The 18,226-nt window shown below is 51.0% G+C and overlaps 1 protein-coding gene and 1 pseudogene across 3 annotated transcripts in view; one reads left to right on the top strand and one right to left on the bottom strand.

Moving 5' to 3' along the window:
• Positions 1-18,226, top strand: part of PREX1 (phosphatidylinositol-3,4,5-trisphosphate dependent Rac exchange factor 1) — a 195,003-nt gene that overhangs the window by 18,120 nt on the left and 158,657 nt on the right. The window lies entirely within an intron of this gene.
• On the bottom strand, positions 13,993-15,220 carry LOC309816608 (ADP-ribosylation factor 1-like; annotated as a pseudogene). Its single transcript has one exon. The product of its transcript is annotated as an ADP-ribosylation factor 1-like (transcript).

Here is an 18,226-nt window from a genome sequence, read left to right on the forward strand (position 1 = left end):
CAGGAAAAGCTGTGTTTGGTAGCAGCACGTGGTGTCAACAGCCAGGGGCCTGATTCGGGCAGCTCTGCCCGCTGACGGCCTTTGGATTACCTTGCGACAGCCTTGTCCCTCCCCGAGCCTCAGATTCCTCAGCTGGGTGATGGAGTGGGGCGGGCGGTGCTGTATCCTCCCCTGCCTCTTTCTTGGACACAGGTGAGGTGCTGGATGTGCAGCTCCTTTGTCCACAGCAGGTCATTCTAGAAGGAGGAGCTGACGTCATTATTACTCTTTATCACCTGTGGGGGTGGGAGCCCAGTGTCAGGGGGCTGGGATGGCTCCTTCCTTCTCTCCCTCTGTCATTTTATCCTCATTCTGTGATTGAGTTCGTCTATCACTTTAACTGCCATCCCTTTGCTGACATTTCCCAAATTTATATTTCCTACTCTGACCTCTGCCCTGCCCTCCAAGCATCTGTATCCAGATGGTGAGGACATCTCTCCTTGGGTGTCTAGCGGGCATGGCCAACACCCCATCTTCACCAGCTCGCCCCGCTCAAAGCCCCTTCTGTCTAGGTGATGGTCCCTCCATCCTTCCACCTGCTCAGACTCATCCCTGGGGCCATCTCGATTCTGTTCTTCCTCTTACATCCTGCATCCAAACGATCAGAAAGTCCAGTTGGCACCACTTTCAACAAGCATCCAGAGTATGGTTACTCCTCACCCCTCTGCGGCTGCCACCATGGTCTCGGCCACCATCGTTTCCTGCCGGGACTGTTGTGGTCACCTCCTCCCTGGTCTCTTGCTTTGCCCTTGCCCCGGACAGGTGGTTCTCCACACACATTGTCTGTAAGTCAGGTTACGTTCCTCCTCTGCTCAGAACCCTCCTATGACTCCCACCTCACTTGCTGTAAATGTCAAGGCGTTGATGATGACCTAGGAGGCCCTTCAGCATCTGTTTTTCCTGCTCCACGTGTCTGTCTCTCCGACTTCATCTCCAAACATACCTGACACATTCCTGCCTCAGGGCCTTGGCACTTACTGTCTGCTTGCTCTAGAACACTCTCCAGGTATTCTTGTGGCTTGTTACCTCCTTGGGTCTCTGCTCTGATATCCCACTTTCTCAGTGCGACCTTCCCTGACCTTCCCATCTAAAAGCACACCTCTTCCCCATGTTCCCCCTCCCCCTTCTCCATTGCACTTGGATTTTACTTACTTGTTTGATAATTGTCTGCTCTCCCCTCACTAGAATTTAAACTCCTGGAGGGCAGGGATTTTGTCCCTCTTGTTCCTTTGCTGCTCCCAGACCTAGAACAATGTCTGGCGTACAGAGGGTGCTCAGTGAATATTTGTAGAGTGAAGGAAGGAAGAGCCACCCATGCATTGTCCCATATCTCTTGAGATTATTTTTGTATGTCAGGCTTTCTTCTAGGCATCAGGAACAGCACTAAATCAAACAATGGTTTGTGTCCTCAAGGAGTTCTAATCCAGGCGAGAGAATGGACACAAGTAATGACATTACAGTGTGGTAAGTGCTTTAACAGATATATTAGTCAGGACTCTTTGGGTTGTGAATGACAGAAACTCCAAGTCAGAGTCTTAAGGAAAAAAAAAAAAGGCTATTATGGACTCAGTTGACTCACTAAAAATGGCTTCAGGCATAGCTGGATCCAGGTGCTCTCTGGCCTGACCCTTAGGCCATGTACCCATCCATGAACCAAGTATTGCTTATCTAGGAGCCCAGAACTCGGATTGCCTGGCTTGGGTCACGTGTTCATCCTTATCGATGGAGGTGAGGGATCAGCTTCTCCACAGGTACATGTACCAAGAACAGGGCTCAGGGCTGACTTTCAGGAGGTCACATCTCCGGGAGCTGCGGAAAGGGTGGATTCACATAGATTCTAAGCAGTTTTTGGGGTGTGTGGCCCTGTCTGTTGCAGATGGCTGGGAGGTGGAGGAGGGGGTGCTGCAGGTTTCCTGGTGACAGGTGGCCCCCTGCCTCTCCCTGCACTTACCTCCTTTGCCCCCTTGCCCCATGCTTTGTAAATATTTCTGGCTCGCTGCCTCTCCACTGTCCTCCCTTCCCTGTATCACAAAGGGGCTCCAGATGGTGTGGCTCTCGGGGAGTCTGCCACACAAATCTGTTGGGTTCTAATCCCCCTTCTCCCTCCCCACCCACATATGCAAGGCTCTGGGCTTCTTGGATCCTATTTCGGGCCTGAGGGAGGAAGGATGCTCAGGGACCCCGATGGGCCTCACCACTCTTTCTGGCCTCTGGTGCTGAGAGGCCACTTTTTATATGAGGGTGGCTTCATAGGCCTGCCCTGGCTCTTTTGGTTCCCGGGCACACCCTGAACCAGACATGCCTGCTATTGCCTACTCTTCCTGGGGTCTAACCCAGGATGTCTCAAGTTTTACTATACATAGAACTGCCTGGGGTAGGTCTAATTAAAATGCAGATTCTGGATCAGCAGGTCTGGGGTGGGGTCTGAGATGCTGCATTTGTAACAAGCTCCCAGGAGATGAGATGCCCGTGCTGCTGGTCCAGGGACCACACTCTGAGGGGCGAGGGTCTAAAGTACTTTCTACTCCTTGGCTCGTCCCTCCCCCTCCCCAGGCTGGGTCAGATTCCCCATTGCTCTCTGCACTGCCTGTCTTCTCTCAGAGCCCTTGTCACACAGGGAATAGGTGATCTACTGTGTTAGATACATTTTAAGCTCCAGGAATCTTATTTTCTAATGTCTTCATACTGTCAGGAAATACTGATTAAGGTCCTACTAGGTGCCAGGCATTGGAGAAGCAACAGAGAGCAAAGCAGACAAAATCCTTGCCCTCAAAGACCTGGCATCTAAATAGGAGGAGATGGACAATAAACAAGAAAAATCCTGCAAGTGACAAGTGCTACAAATACCGTAATACAGGGATATAAATTAGATAGTGTTGGGGGCTGTTTTGGATCTGATGATCAGAGAAAGCCTGTCTGGTGAGATGACTTTTGAACTGGGACCTCGTTGCCAAGAAGCCAGCCATGGGAGGAAGGGCAGGAGGAATTGTGTTCCAGGCAGAGGCAGCAGCCTGTGCAAAGGCCCTGGGGCAGGGATGAGCTTGGCCAGTTTTAGGATCAGCAGGGAGGCTGGTGTGGGGCTGGGGTGGAGTGAGTGAGGGGACAGTGGATGGGGGAGGAGGTCTGAACAGCGTTGTGGGGTCTGCATCACACGGAGCCCAGGGGAGGAGCTGGGCTTTTATTCTAAGAGCAGCAGAGGGTTTTTGGCCAGGTTGTCACAGTGAATGAGTTATCTTAGAAGAATCCCTCTGGCTGCTGTGAAGAAACTAGATGGGTGGGGAGAAGGGGAGAGGAGTGGCCAAGTTCAGGATTTGGGCTGGTTTCTGAGCAGAAAGCCAGTTTCCATGTGGTGGAAACTGTTGTCTTGGCTCTCACCTACTAAAGGATCGTGCTTTGGCCAGAAAGGATCCCATTAATGGACGGTTTTAGGAGCCTTCTGGGTGCTGCTGAGTGGTGGGCCGGTCTGGACTTGCTTCTGTGGAGATGGCTATTGCTGGGTGGGCGGCTGGGAGGGTCTCATCTCAACGCTTGTCAGCGAGGGGGAGGGCCCGGCTGGGCCTGGCCTCTCACAGTTTGACATCATTTATCCACACAGACATGGAGAGTTGCTGAAAGAGGGAGTGTGCCTTATCTTGCTTACATGGTTTCCATAAAACCACGCTGCATGTGATGTCAATACATAGTGATACCAATACTACTACAGCCATTAATAATAATAGCTGATACTTATTGTTTCCTTTGTAGATCATGTTCTAAGCCCTGCAGTGTGATGTCACTGATGCTCACTGTCATCTGTGAGGAGAGGACTCTTATTATCCCCATTTTACAGATGAGGGAACTGAGGCCCAGAGAAGTACAGGAACTCGCCCAAAGGCCACCCAGTTTTTAAGTGGCACATTGTAAGTTCATATTTTTAGAAATCCTGTGACGATCTGCAGCCACAATAGTTTGGTCCCGTGTCATGTATGTTAAAGGCATCGCTCTCATAAAGGTCAGTGCTAAAAGCGGACCATGGTTCCTGGGGTTGTTTTGGCCCACTCCAAGAGCCTCAGGACGTGGCGAGTGGGACCCTTCTGCCATCCGAGAGGCTCTGTGCCCTCTACTTGGTGCTGACCGTGGGCAAGTTGTGCAGCCTCCCCATCCTCAGTTTCCTCATCTGTGAAATGGGGGAGGAGGGGAGGCGAACAAAAGCCCTGCCTCCAGGCCTGTATGGTGAGGAGTCTTCGGGGGTTTGGACAGAGGCTGGCACATGTAAGTGCTCAGTGGTTTTCAGCTGCTGTTACTTTCACTGTTACTATTATCTTTATTTTTATTGATGGGTAGAGTGGTAAATAGAGTGACCAGCTGCCTTGGTTTGCTTGAGACCGTCCTGGTTTTAAAACTGAAAGTCCCAGGCTTCCCTGTGGCGCAGTGGTTGAGAACCCGCCTGCCAGTGCAGGGAACACAGGTTCGATCCCTGGCCCGGGAGGATCCCACATGCCGCAGAGCCACTAGGCCCGTGCACCACAACTACTGAGGCCACACGCCTCAACTACTGAAGCCTGGGTGCCTAGAGCCCGTGCTCTGCAACAAGAGAAGCCACGACAATGAGAAGCCCGTGCACCGCAGTGAAGAGTAGCCCCCGCTTGCCTCAACTAGAGAAAGTCCATGTGCAGCAACGAAGACCCAACACAGTTAAAAATAAAACAAACAAACAAGTAAATTAAAACAAAAAAAAACCAAGAAAAAAACCCTAAAAGTCCCTCATCCCAGGAAGCCCCTCAGTCTTAGATAAACCAGGATGGTTGGTCACCCTCTGGTTAAAGTGCTTATAAATAAGTTTAGGCCTGCCCTGGCATCAGCTGAGCCTAGATTTGAATCCAGCTCTGCCACTTGAGCAGATCACTTAGCCTCTCTGTGCCTCAGTTTCCCCACCTCTAAAATGGGGAGTGATTGTTGTACCTAACTCGAAGGATTTTTGTGAGGTTTAAATGCGGTCAGGAGTAAAAGGGTTTGGTGGAACAGTTACACTGAAACTACCTGGGGGGCCCAAGTGGACTGGAGAGAGGCTGAGACCACGTTGAAGGCTGGGTGTGGGTCTTCCCCTCCCCCACAGCTGGCCCCGGCTTCTGAGTCAGGCCGGCTCCATCCTCCACCACATCAAAGTTCTCCCAGGGCCCCTTTATGGCAGGGGCTGCTGGGCCCCTGGTGCAGCGGCTGATGAGAGCAAGATCCTATCTGCATGGGTGGAGGTGCCCGGCAGCGGGGAGGCAGCCCCTGCCCCTCCCACACAGGCCCTCGCTGGTCCTCTTGGGGTGGACAGAAGCCTGCACGCCGGCAGGACCCCAGACAAGCTGGTCAATCTCTCTGCTCCTCATTCTCCTCCTGTCTAAATGGCGATGCTGGAGTCTCCCCATGGGGTGCACGGGGGGCCCCTCCAGTCTTGGGCTGTGTTAACAGAATGCATCTTGGACTGAACTGGGTCCCAGATGGTGGCGTTTGAAATACTTTACTGTGAACCAACTGATGCTTTGAAAGCACACCAGCTCCAGGGCAGTGGTGGGACTGTGCTGCTCAGAGGAGGGTTACAGGGTTTATAGAAGCTGCTCTTTATTCTTAGGAGGCTACAGACAGTGTGTTGGGGAGCATCTTAAACTCGGTGGTTGCGAGGGTCTCTGTGCGGTGAGCCCCTGCCACCCCCAGCCCAGTGTGCAGGGGAGTGTTGAGAATTAAATGGAGGAAAATAAGTGGCTTCTCAATAAATGGTAGCTGCTAAGTTTTTTAAAATTAAACTTTTTGGGCTTCCCTGGTGGCGCAGTGGTTGAGAGTCCGCCTGCTGATGCAGGGGACACGGCGGGTTCGTGCCCCGGTCCGGGAAGATCCCACATGCCGTGGAGCGGCTGGGCCCGTGAGCCGTGGCCACTGAGCCTGCGCGTCCGGAGCCTGTGCTCTGCAACAGGAGAGGCCACAACAGTGAGAGGCCCGCGTACCGCAAAAAACAAAAACAAAACAAAAAACCTTTTATTTATTTATGTTTACAGATTTAAGTCAGAGTCTCACAGAGATCTGAGAAGATTCCAACGTAATCCCAGTAGGAGGACAGACACACAGCCCTCTGCAGACTCATTTAGTCAGATGACAGTGACTACAGGAGATACGTTTTACTGAGCACGTACTGTATGTGAAAGCCCCAAAGTCCTTTCTCTCCTCTGGGTTTGCTCCAGGGACCGACAGCATCCACAAGGGAGTTTGGACCTACTCCAGCTCCACCGTATCAGAATCTGCTCCTAACAGGCCCCCCGATGATTTCCAAGCACGCTGCAGTTTGAGAAGTGTTGGTTTGGCTGTTTTTCCCTCCTTCAGTCCCTCCGACTACCCTGTGAGGTAGAGCTCCTTAAAAAAGGGGAAACTGAGGCACAGAGAGGCTCAGTAACCTGCCCAGGCTCACGCAGCAAGTAGAGTTTCTAAGAGTCTATGACAAGAGGCAGAGGCAGGATTCGAACTCAGGCCTCCCTGCCCCAGACCCCTGCTGTTGACCATCATGTTACCGCTCAGCGGTGCAGCAGCTGAGAATGTGGGAAAGGAGTGGGTGATTCTGGCGGGGGAAGGATTGGCCTCTGGGGCACCCTGATTGAGTTGGACCTGCAGAGAGGAGGAGGTCTTGGCCAGCAGAGGGGTGGGGTGATCAGTCCCCAGAGCGAGCCTTCATTTGCCTGTCCCCGCCCGGCACCTGGTAGGAGGCCCCCGCCCCTTCTCTCTGCTCCAGCTTCAGGAGCTGTACAGAAACCCTGAAATGCAGACCCTCCTCATACTGCAGGAAGATCTTGGCTGGTCCAGTTAGTAGCCCAAGAGCTGGTCAGTAGCAGTTGGTTAGTAGTGCCTGCTTACTGTGACAGAGCATGAGGCAGCTCTTGAATTAAATGCAGTTAAAGAAGAATAGGAGCAATCTTTTGCTAATTAATCAAATCCCCCATCTTTATTGAGCACCTCCTATTTTCAAAAAATAAATTTATTTATTTTATTTATTTATCCTTGGCCTCCCTGGTTCCCCATCGCTGGGCGCGGCCCTCTCCAGTTGCCGTGAGCTGGGGCCACTGCTCGCCGCGGTGCGCGGGCTTCTCATCGTGGTGGCCTCTCCTGTTACGGAGCACGGGCTCTAGGCGTGCGGGCCTCAGCAGGTGTGGCTCGCAGACTCCAGAGTGCAGGCTCAGCAGTTGTGATGCACGGGCCTAGTTGCCCCGCGGCATGTGGGATCCTCCCGGACCAGGGCTCGAACCCGTGTCCCCTGCATTGGCAGGCGGACTCTTAACCGCTGCGCCACCAGGGAAGCCCTGTTGAGCACCTCCTGTGTGTCAGATGCTGTACTAGGTGCTGGGGACACAAGAGTGAACAAAACAAAGTCCCTGCCCTGGTGGAGCTGATGTTCTAACAGGGGGGCGACAGAGAACTAACAAGTGCAAAGGAGCTGGACCATTCCAGATTTTAACGCCTGCACGCTGGGATGGAATCAGGGTAGGGAGGATGGTGGGTGTGATGAAGAGCGACCTGGAGGAGGTTCTGCCTTCCGCTGGGCGCTCAGGAAAGGCCTGACCTAGGAGCAAAGCCATGAATGATGCACGGGAGCCAGGTATGTGACACTTTGGGGGGAAGAGAGTTCCAGGAGGAAACAGCAAGTGCAGAGACTGGGAGGTGAGAGCGAACTTGGTGAGTTTGAAGTACAGCAGGTGCTGGAGTGGAGGGAGGGAGGGGAGGAGATCAGGTGAGGAAGGTAATGGGCCCTTGGGCAGAGCCTGGCAGGTAAAGGTGAGTGGGGGTCGGGGAGGCCCTTCCTCCTGGCGCGGCGGGCAGACCTGGAGGGCTGTAAGCCGGCGGGAGTATGGTCTGATTTATGTTTTAAAAGGGACTGCTCGGGTCAGAGTGTGGAGGCTGGGCTGTAGGACCAGCAAGACTGATTGGGTGGCAGTAACTGGCAAAGGGTGGTGGCAGCTTGCACCAGGAGGTGGTACAAAGAGAGGGCGACAAATTCAGGATGGTGATAGAGCTGGCTCAGACTTGAATGGGTGGCGGAGGAATGTGGGAGGTGAGGCTTTTCAGCAGAGGGGAAGTTAGACCTTGACTGGCGTAACCTGGAAGGCTTCCTGGAGGAGGTGTAGGCGGTCAGGATGGGCGTTACAGGCTAGGGGACATTCTGGCAGTAGAAATCCATGAGCAGGGGCCAAAGTGGGTTCATGTGAAGGGCAGTGGGTTCATATGGCTTATGTAACCTCCTTCCCACCCTTAAAGGTCACCGGCTCAGAGTTGTCCCTGGGGTTTCCAAGCTAGAGAAGGGATTAAGGGTCAGAGGTTTAGGTCGCCCCCTTGAGTGCAGGCAAGAAGACAGCTAAGGGAAAATCAGGACACCCAGGCAGTGGAGTTTTGAGGCTCTTAGCCCTGGCCCTGGCTGGACAGCAGGCCTGTCACCCACTGTTCCTGGGCCTCGGTTTCCTCAAGCATCAAGTGGGGTACCAGGGAGGTGCAAAGCGAGCCTGCGGCAGCCTGGTAGGTTGGAACGGAGGTTGCCATTCCAGGGCCTGCCGCCCCCGTGCCAGGGCCCAGAGCAGCTTGGTTTGCAAGGCGGCACTTTCTGGGTGAGAACAGAGTTTTTGAGGAGGTTGTGGAGGGGGGAGGAAGGGGGGCCCTTTCTTTTTTCTCTCTGGACAGATCATTGAGGAGGAGCGGGCACACAGAGGGGCAGTGAACAGAGACAGCGCTGTGGGCCTCTTTTTTGGGGGGCGGGGAGGGGAGAGGGAGCTAGGTCAGCTGTATGGGCCACTTAATACCCATGAACTTGCAATTAAATGCGGAAGTGGGAGACAAGGGGGTGGTCAAAGGGGATATTGTTCCGGCTCCGGAGAGGAGGGCGGCTGGAGCCCTGGGGAAATGGCCAGCCTCCAACATGAATGGGCTTCAGTGTCCTAGGGGGGCTGGAGGGGGCAGGGGGCCGTCATTTGGCCCTTTGTCCTATTCTGCTGGACCCGGCCACAAAGACCAGCTTGATTCCCGTCTGGTTTCTTTTGGGGGGCTGAGGGGGAGGGGGTGCCTCGACCCCAGCTTGGCCCCCTCCCAGGACCCCAAGCAAAGTGTCCCTCTAGCCATGAGGGGCTCTCTAGAAATCCCCCTCACTGTGATTGAACTTTGTTTTTTCCTGAAAATTTTTTAATTTTAATTTTTTTAGGCATGTCTTACATGCAAATGTTTTTAGGCATGCAAAAATTAGGCACCTAATTTTTTTAGGTACAATATTAAGTGTACAGCTTGATGAATTTTTACATGCAATTTATCTGTGTAACCTTCACCCACATCAGCTAGTAAATATTGCCAGCACCCCAGAGGGTGTTCCCTCCCAAGTCAGTATCCCTCAAAGTAACTACTGTTCTGATTTCAGTCATCACAGATTAGTTTTGCCTGCTTTTGAACTTTATGTAAAGTAGAATCATACAGTATATGCTCTTTTGTGCCTTTTAATTTTTAAAATATTATAAATATACATGTATACATAACTATATATGTATATATGTGTGTACCTAAAAATTATATATATGTATACTATATATTATTTTTATATGTATTGTATGTAATCATTTCCATGATTCAAATTAAAAAGGCATAAGTAATGCAGATTAAAAAGTCAGCCTCCCAGAACTATGGAGACAGTGAAAAAATCAGTAGTTGCAAGGGGTTGGGGTATGTGGAGGAGTGAAAAGGTGGAGCACAGAGGAGCACAGTGGAACTGCTCTGTGTAGTGGCATAGTGATGGTTGCATGTCATTATGCATTTGTCCAAACCTGTAGAATGTACACAACATAATGTAAGCTATGGATTCTGGGTGATTCTCGGTAATGTATCAGCGCACGTTCATTGATTGTAACAAATGCACCGCTCTGGTGGGGGACACTGATAATGGGGAGGCTGTGCGTGTGTGGGGCAGGGGGTAGAGGGGACATTTCTGTACCTTCTGCTCCATTTTGCTGTGAACCCAAAACGACTCTAAAAAAATAAGTCAAAAAAAAAAAAAGTCAGCCTCCCAGGTCCCTCCCCAAAGCTAGCCGCTGACCTTGGGCCCTTCAGATAGTCTGGACACACCCCTTTTGTTACCTGAAAGTGATGGCTTTTTGTACTCACATTTCTGCACTTGGCTTTGTCCCCCTTTTCACCCTGTATCCTGGAGATTGTTCTATAATAGCACATAGAATTCCGCTGGATGGATGCGTGGTGGATTTTTTTTTTTTTGCTGTATGCGGGCCTCTCACTGTTGTGGCCTCTCCCGTTGCGGAGCACAGGCTCCGGACACGCAGGCTCAGCGGCCGTGGCTCACGGGCCCAGCCGCTCCGTGGCATGCGGGATCTTCCCGGACCGGGGCACGAACCCGTGTCCCCTGCATCGGCAGGCGGACTCTCAACCACTGTGCCACCAGGGAAGCCCCGTGGTGGATTTTTTAAAGCTGGTCTCCTCTTGATAGACACTGAGGTGGTTCCCATCTTGCGCCATTACAAACGATGGTATGACAGATGCAGACTACTTCACACCTGTAAGTTCATTCATTTCTGGGAAGGGAACTTCTGGGTTAAAGGGTATATGCGTCTGTTTTAGTATTTATTTATTTAACTTTCCCTTCCAGTCTTATTGAGATGTAATTGACCTACAGCACTGTGTGTTAGGTGTGCGGCCTAACGATTTGACTTACATCCATCATGAACTGATGACCAGAATAAGTTTAGTGAACACCCATCATCTCCGGCAGATACGAAACAGAAGAAACTGAAAAAAATGGTTTTCCTTGTGGTGAGAGCTCAGGATTTACTGTCTTGACAACTTTTATGAACAACATACAGTGGTGCTCATCGTACTCATCATGTCGTTCATTACATCCCTAGTATTTGTATATCTTATAAGTGGAAGTTTGTACCTTTTGACCCAATTTTCTCTCTTACCCCCCGCCTCTGGTAACTATGAATCTGATCTCTTTTTCTGTGAGTTCCCTTTTTGAAGTATAATCGACGTGCAGCACTATGTTAGTTCCTGGTGCACATCGTAGTGATTCAGTATTTCTACACATTACCAAGTGATCACACCAAAGGGTCTGTCCATGTGTAATTTATCACTCATCTTTAATTACATGACAGATATGAATGCAAAATCTCCTTGTAGAAAATGACAGACAAGGGAACCTTTTCCTTCCTATCCCTGGTTGCCCCCACCTCCAGTGTCTCTTGTTACTAGTCTACGGTGCAGCGTTCCAGATCTTTCCCTGTGTGTTTGTGTCGTTGACGTACATAAACATGAACCTGTGGAAAAGACAGGGTGTGTTTTTAAGTGTGTGCATTTGTTTAAGTAAAAGGCCTCAAACCGAGGCCATGTTTAAAGCTGTAGGCTCCGGAGCCAGGCTCCTGGTTTAAATTCTAGCTCCGTCCCTTTACCTGCTCCCTGAGGGTAATCTCTTGCGATCACCCAGTATTCCGCAGCCTTGTTCACTGTCTGGGGGATCTTTTTATGTTGTTTTGCACACTTCCAGCTCATTCCTTCTAACTTCTGCCTACTCTTTCACAGGACGATTATACTGGAGTTTATACATCCGTTCCCCTCTTAATAGGTATCTAGGTGGTTCTTTTTCTTTTATATTAGGAATTCTCAACCTTCACGTAATTGATGGTTTGGGCTGCGTAATTGTTTGGTATGGGGGGCTCTCCTGTGCACTGTAGGGTGTTTAGCAGCATCCCCGGCCTCTACCCACTAGATGCCAGTAGCAACCCCCCTCCCCCCGAGTTGTGACAACTGAAAATGTCTCCAGACATTGCCAAGTGTAGTGCTGAGAAGTGCTACAGGGAGCATCGTTCTTCAAGCCTCCCTGTATGCCTGGGCAATGGCATCATTATTGTATTGCTATCTCACAGATAAGGAAATGGAGGCCCAGAGAGGTTGAGTCATTTGCTTAAGGTCACACAGCAAATACATGGCAGAACCAGGATTTGAGTTCATGCTTCTTCCCATTTTGAGGGCACCCACAAAGTGCCAGGCATGGTTCTAGGCTGAGCTGGGTGTTTAATGGGTGCCAGCACCGACCCAAGCCCCTGCCCTCATAGAGCTAGCATTCTTGTGGGAACAGCAGACAGTAAGCTAGTCATCTTAACAGATACCTGACTCATCTGGTGGTGGTTGATGGGTGAGGGTGAGGAGATAGAGAGTCACAATAACAATGCCACCTGACATTTAATGATATTTTACAGTAATAACTGATGTTTAGTGAGGGTTTAAATATGTCAGTTACCATTCTAAAGAGTTTCACAGGATTGACTCATTGAATCCCCACCAAAAACCCCTATGACATACCATTAGTCTTATTCTCTTATTGCAGATAGGGGAACTGAGGCACAGAGGTATTGAAGTCCTTTGCCAGGAAGTGGCAGGGCCGGTACAAGGACCTGGGCTGCTAGAACTCTTAACCATTGTGCAGGCCGCCCTCATGCCTACTCTAGGACCTACTTCCTGGGTGGTCGTGAGGGTCACCTGCCCTAAGAGTGTGACTCAGTGTGGTTTGCATGGAGATAAGGACAGAAACTGAGAGTAAACGTTTAAAGTTTTATAGCAATTTCACAGAGTAATTTTATGCCAGTTTAGTCCAGTACTAGAAAAATTAGGCATGTAGTCTGCCTTTTTACTTTATTTTTCTAGTAATTCACTTTTATTGCAATTTTCGGAAGTACTAGTCTCAAACGGATTAGAAATTAAAGACAAAAATAGTTCTTCCCAACAGATAGTTGGAGGAATGCTGTGTTAGGATGGGGAAAGTGCTAAGAGCAGGCCCTGGCCCATGGTATGACCTCCATAAATGTGAGCTTTATTATTAATCTGTTGTTCTGACATTTGGTTCTCTCCATATAAGCTCCTTACCCCTGGGAGCTAGAATGAGCTGAGGGATCTTCTTCCCATTTAATGGATGAAAAAATTGAGGCCCAGGCAGGTTAGGTGTTTAGGATTGGCTGGCAGGGTCTAGATGCTTGGGGATGTTTTCTTTGCCGACCCTGCCTGGGCCATGATTTTCATGCCCCTCTCCAACCCAGGCAGCTGGATAGGCCCTGACCTGCAGGCTTCCCCGTGGACGTGCAGTTGGCCAACAGCCTGGAGCCCTGGTTAAACAGGTCCTAGAGAGAGACTGGGCTTCCCTGGGGACTGTAGGCGGCTGGGGCCCCTCATCAGTCCCTCTCTTTGTCTCCGTGGCCATGACAACCTGGCTGGACGCTTGGCACATCCAAGCCCAGCCCCCAGCCTGACCAGCCGGCTTCCTCCTTGGCTGAGGCTGCCCTGGCAGGCTGCTGCCTGGCTGGGGGAGCCTCCCCTCAACCCCCATTCCCCTCTCTCCCACTGATGGGGGCTCCTGGGCAGGCCTGATGTTGCCATTTCTTTTTTTGTTTGTTTTTTTTGTTTTTTTTTGATTACTAATTGTGTATTGAAAGCAGTAAGAGGTTCCACGACACCAAATAAACCAGTTCTGAGGTTTTCCCCAAGATAAAGTGTAACAGCTCGAGCTTCTTCAGTGTTTATCAAAATACAAAAGAAAAACGTAGAGGTTATCATTTTTCGATGGCAAATCTGACCCTTGCAGGCTGAGGGAGTGAAAGCACACGTGGACAGGGGCTCCGAGGGGCTGGGGCTCAGGATGACCACCCGCGCTCCTGCTGGTGAGACCCCGGAGAGCCCGGAGCAGGCAAGCAAGGGGACTGCAGGGCTCCCGCTCAAAGCAGAGCGTTCCAGCCAAAGTGCCCATGCTGACCCCAGAAAAGGCTGGGGTTCCTCCAAGGGGTCTGAGAGCGGTGGCCCATCTCCTGGGCAGCCACGTAAGCACAGATATAAGCACAAACGCTATGGGGTGTGGGATGACCCGAGACAGAGCAAATCACAGGGACCCTATTGTGACCATGCAGAATGGATCATAGCCCCGTTTCACGTTCCCAACGGGAAACAGACCACTGGTGGACTGGACTCAGGCCATTACTGCAGAACCTACACTAGACACATTTCTCCTTTCTGTGTGTTCAAGTGTTCTCCTTATCTTGTATTTGTAACTATTTTTAAAAAATGCACTGAGTTTGGGTTAAAAACCAACCACCAAAATGGATCTCAACACAGATGTAAAGCCCAGAAGAGGAACATTGGGCTTTTCTGACACAGCGACTCCTGGATGACCCGTGTGCCTAAAATCCCTCTCAGTACTAAATAGTGGGTTGATTTTCTTTTTACAATAAAAAAAAAGCTGAGTAATATTGCATAGGAGTACCAGAAACTGCCTCATTGGAAACAAACACTATTTACATTAAATAAAAACCCAGTTGCAGGCTGCGTCTGCACATTTACAGCATGGTGAAGCACACTGTGACCGACCATGGAGACAGCTTCTGGCACTCACACCCCAGGGGCACGTTTGCCACATGGGAGTAAAGCGAGAGCAGAAGGAGGGAGTGTGAGGGGAGGAGAGAGGAGTTCAGCTCACTTCTGGTTCCGGAGCTGATTGGACAGTCGGTCCAGTCCCTCATAGAGCCCGTCCCCGCTGGTGGCACAGGTGGCCTGAATGTACCAGTTCCTGTGGCACAGAGAGTGCAGACCCAGCTTGTCCGTGACCTCAGCTGCATTCACGGCATTGGGGAGGTCCTGTTTGTTAGCAAACTCTGAGCAGGACGGCGTCCCTGAGCGCGTCTTCTGCCAGCAGCCTCCTAAGCTCCGCTCGAGCCTCACTCACACGTTCTCTGTCATTGCCGTCAACCACGAAGATGAGACCTTGTGTGTTCTGGAAGGAGTGGCGCCACAGAGGCCGGATCTTGTCCTGGCCGCCCGCGTCCCACACAGTGAAGCTGATAGTCTTGTATTCCACGGTTTCCACGTTGAAGCCTATAGTGGGAATGGTGGTCACGATTTCACCCAGCTTCAGTTTGTCCAGGGTGGCGGTCTTTCCCACAGCATCTAGGCCCACCATGAGAATGCGCATTTGTTTTTTGCCGAAAAGGCCCTTGAAGAGGTTTGCAAAGGTATGCCCCATGCTGTAGACCTGTGGGAGCAACACTGGCCAGAGAAACCCTCGGCGGCCGCGGCGCTGGTGCTGCCGTGTCACGTGGGAAGGACCCCCAAACTCAGGCCTCTGGGGGGTCCTCCCTCTGCACCCGGGCCTCTTGGCTGCTGGCTTTGAGCACATTGCTGCTGGCTTTGTGTTCATTCTCCCCATTTGCTTTCTGTCCCCAGCCCCGCCTCCAGCTTCCTCCTGAGCTCTCTGTCAACCCGGGTCTGTCCCTTCCAGCCCCTTCCCTCTGCTTTTCCTCCTCGGTCATATTCTCTGTTTCTTTCTCTGTGTCTCTCCCTCTCTCTGTCTGGCTTCTAATGCATCGTCATTTGCAGATTGGTCCCTGTGTCTGAGAATGGAGCTGCCTCAGAGACCCCCAGTGCAAGGGCACCCTTGGGGACCCTTCCGTGCTCAGAGAAAGGACTGCGCTTTCTAGGTGCTTGTTTGCAGAAAAGCTGCAGCTCCAGCCACCACCAGCCCAGTGAGATCCTGCTGCCCTAGATGGGGTAAGGATGGTCTTCCATCTTGCGAGGGAGGAGTTTCTGTTGTCCCATGGAGGGGTCTTCCAGGTGAGAGAGGGGTGGTCCTCCCACCCTGTGAACAAGAGGCTCCTCTTGTCTCGTGGGGTTTCCTCCTGCTGAGGGAGGTGGTCCTCTAACCCGGTGAGGTAGTCTTCCTGCCTGGTGAGTAAGGCATCCTCCCCTAATGGGACGGTCCTCCTGGTCAGATCCTCTTAGGAGGAGGTGGGCTGCTGAGCCCCCTTGCTCTGACGTTTGAGCCAGCCGTGTGAAGGGCTTGGACTCAGAAAACCCAGAATGTTTTCTTCCCGTGCACCTGGGAGAGGGCCACTTCCCACTGTGGGTTGTTAAAGTCATCATTTATTAATGGCCACAGCTGTCCCTATAGATATGAATAAATAATGTTCCACTACAATGCCCTCGTCTTGTAGGATCCTTGAAGACCTTAGAGGGATCTAGATAAGAGTCATCTCAGTCTGGCCTTTGACTGGAGCTCAGAGAGAGGAAGTGATTTGCCTGTGTGAGGTTGCAAACCCAGATGCCCATGGGTTGACAGGTAGAGTAGCCAGGTGTAGGAAAAATTATGTCACCTCACCATCTGTCTTTTTGTTTCTCTTGTTTCAGCATCAGCCTGGATATCTTTAATCTCCGTGTGCCTTGGTTTTTTCATGTATAAAACAGAGATAAGAATATTTGTCTCATAGATGTTTCTTAAAAATTTTTAAAAATTGAGATACAACTCATACACTGCAAAATTTACCGTTAACAGTGTCCATACCACCAGCTTTTATATAGTCACAAGGTTGTGCACCATCACTGCTTTCTAATTCCAGAACATTCCATCACCCCAAGAAGAAACCCCAAACCCATTAGCAGACCCCCTCCATTCTTTCCCTCCCCCATCCCTGGCAACCATCGATCTATTTTCTGTCTCTACAGATTTGGAATTACACAATGTGTGGCCTTTTGTATGTGGCTTCTTTCGCTTAGCATGACTTTTTCAAGGTTCATCCATGTTGTAGATGTGTCAGAATTTCATTCCTTTTTATGGCTGAATATTAGTCCATTATTGGATATATCACCTTTTTTTATCCATTCATGAGTGGATGGACATTTGGGTTGTTTCCACTGTCTGGCTATTATGAATAATGCTGCTATGAACATTCGTGTACAAGTTTTTGTACAGACATAGGTTTTCACTTTTCTTGAGTATGTATACACCTAGAAGTGGCCTCATGGGTTTCTTGGGAAGATTAAATGAGCCCTTAAAAATACAACTCTTGGGACTTCCCTGGTGGTGCAGTGGTTAGGAATCTGCCTGCCAATGCAGGGGACACAGGTTCAAGCCCTGGTCCAGGAAGATCCCACGTGCCATGGAGCAGCTAACCCCTGTGCCACAATTACTGAGCCTGTGTTCTGGAGCCCGTGAACTACAACTGCTGAGCCCACGTGCCACAACTACTGAAGCCCACACGCCAAGAGCCTGTGCTCTGCAGCGAGAGAAGCCACCGCAATGAGAAGCCTACGCACCACAACGAAGAGTAGCCCCCACTTGCCGCAACTAGAGAAAGCCCGCGTGCAGCAATGAAGACCCAGTGCAGCCCAAAATAAATAAATAAGTTTATAAAAAAAGGAAAAAAAAAAGTACGACTCTTAGGACAGGCCCAGGCAATAGCAAGTGCTGTACGTGTGTTAGCTCTTAGTATTACAAAACAGTACCTCAAGCCTTTGGCCTTGATGTTGGAGAGACAGCGATGCTATTTAACACTTACTGAGTGCTTACTGGGTTCCAGGCACCTGTCCTATTGGGTGGCTGCTCTTTTACAGATGAGGAAACTGAGGCACAGAAGCAGTAATTGGCCCACGATCACACAGTGAGGACATGGCAGAGCTCAGATAGCAGTGAGCCTGGCGGGCGAGCTCCAGAGACCATGCTACTGACCCCATGCCTCCTGGAGGACCGGAGGTCCCGTGTCCCATGTCCCGTGTAAAGGGGCAGCTGCTCCTTATCCCCGAGCAGCAGTTCCCGCGTGGGAACACAAGCCCAGTGTTGCCAGATCTCCTGACTTTTTAAAGATGTTTTCCAACAGCCGGAAATGTGGAGTTTTGTGTATGAAATCACTCGAGTTTTAAAAGTTGGCAACTCAGTCATATTTTTAACAAACACTGTGTTGGCCAAACAAAACACGTCTGTGGGCCAAGCCCATGGGTTGCCAGTTTGCACACTCTGCCCTTGGGGCAACTTGTTGGGTGGGGAGGGGGCGTCGCTGGGCCCCCAACCTTGACTGCGGGCATTTCTGGACCTTCCCTGGGGGTTTCGGGCTCATGTCTGTGCCAGTCGTGTTTAAATCTGGCCCCTCACTGGCATGGTGGGCTTGGTGAGGGCCCCAATGGCATCTGGTCATTTGGGATCCCTGCCTCTCACCCGCAGGGTCATGAAACTGTGGCTCGCTCATAACGGGTGCTCGCTGTACAGCCGCTGCCTTTGACTTCAGGAGTTAACTACCTTTCTACAGCTGGAAGCCCCCTGGCGCATCAGGGCCTGGGATCTAGAGTCAATCTCTGGTTCCAACCCCAGCCCTGCCCCTTCCTAGCTGTGACCTTG

The sequence above is a fragment of the Mesoplodon mirus genome (assembly GCF_964341445.2).
Source record: "Mesoplodon mirus genome assembly, chromosome: 15".
In the NCBI taxonomy this organism is placed as follows: domain Eukaryota; kingdom Metazoa; phylum Chordata; class Mammalia; order Artiodactyla; family Ziphiidae; genus Mesoplodon; species Mesoplodon mirus.